Source organism: Haliaeetus leucocephalus, unplaced genomic scaffold, assembly GCF_000737465.1.
Source record: "Haliaeetus leucocephalus isolate CR32 unplaced genomic scaffold, Haliaeetus_leucocephalus-4.0 Scaffold362, whole genome shotgun sequence".
Taxonomy (NCBI): domain Eukaryota; kingdom Metazoa; phylum Chordata; class Aves; order Accipitriformes; family Accipitridae; genus Haliaeetus; species Haliaeetus leucocephalus.
The window spans coordinates 2,585,931-2,586,661 of record NW_010972798.1 but is presented as its reverse complement, the minus strand read 5'-3'; the positions used below and the strand labels follow the sequence as shown (position 1 = coordinate 2,586,661).

Sequence of the window (731 nt, the reverse complement as noted above, 5' to 3'; positions counted from 1 at the left end):
GGGGGGGGGGGGAAAAAAAAAAAAAAAAGAAAAAGAAAAAAAATTCATCAAGATCTCAGGGTACATTGTGGTATGCTGCAAAATTTAGCCTGTGTGCTGGTGTGAACGGGAACTGCTGGCAGGAGGAAAGCCTGCAAGAGGAAGCTCTGCTTGTATGCTTGCATTAACACTGCCAAAACCTAAAAGTTTCAACACGCAGCAGAAGTTTTTAACCACTTACCTTGCTTAAATGAAAGAAATGCTTGAGGAAACGCAATGGTGACTTGGTATGTATCACCATTACTACTAATATTAGACACTTAGAGGACTGTTCAGCTGAAGACCACAAGGTATATCACAAAATATTTCACAAATCATTAGCTAACTAATGGCAGAACAGTCAGTGCGAATTAGGCAAGAGACTGAAAGGGTCACTTTGCTCATCATTTAAGATGGATGCCAGTGGCAGAGCTCTGAAGCTATTAAAATAGCAGCAAAACAGTTTGTACGGGGAGCGGAAGAAGACTTTATCCAAACAGAGTTGCAGAAAGGATTTGGGAAGATGAACTTCAATTTTCTGTGTTGGACTTGAGCCAAAACTCCAGGACGAGCACTTTTCCTTCACACATCAGGTCAGGGAGAAGAAATTGGTTCCCCAAGGCAAGGAAACAGTTTCTTCCAAATTTTTTCAGAAATATCGTTTCAGATAAACCTGGAGTATTTCACTTGACCATAAACCCACCCACCCTCTT

General features: G+C 41.2%; 1 protein-coding gene across 1 annotated transcript in view; it reads left to right on the top strand.

Moving 5' to 3' along the window:
• SPATA16 (spermatogenesis associated 16) overlaps positions 1-731 on the top strand; it is an 84,455-nt gene that overhangs the window by 30,886 nt on the left and 52,838 nt on the right. The gene's annotated exons all lie outside the window — the stretch shown is intronic.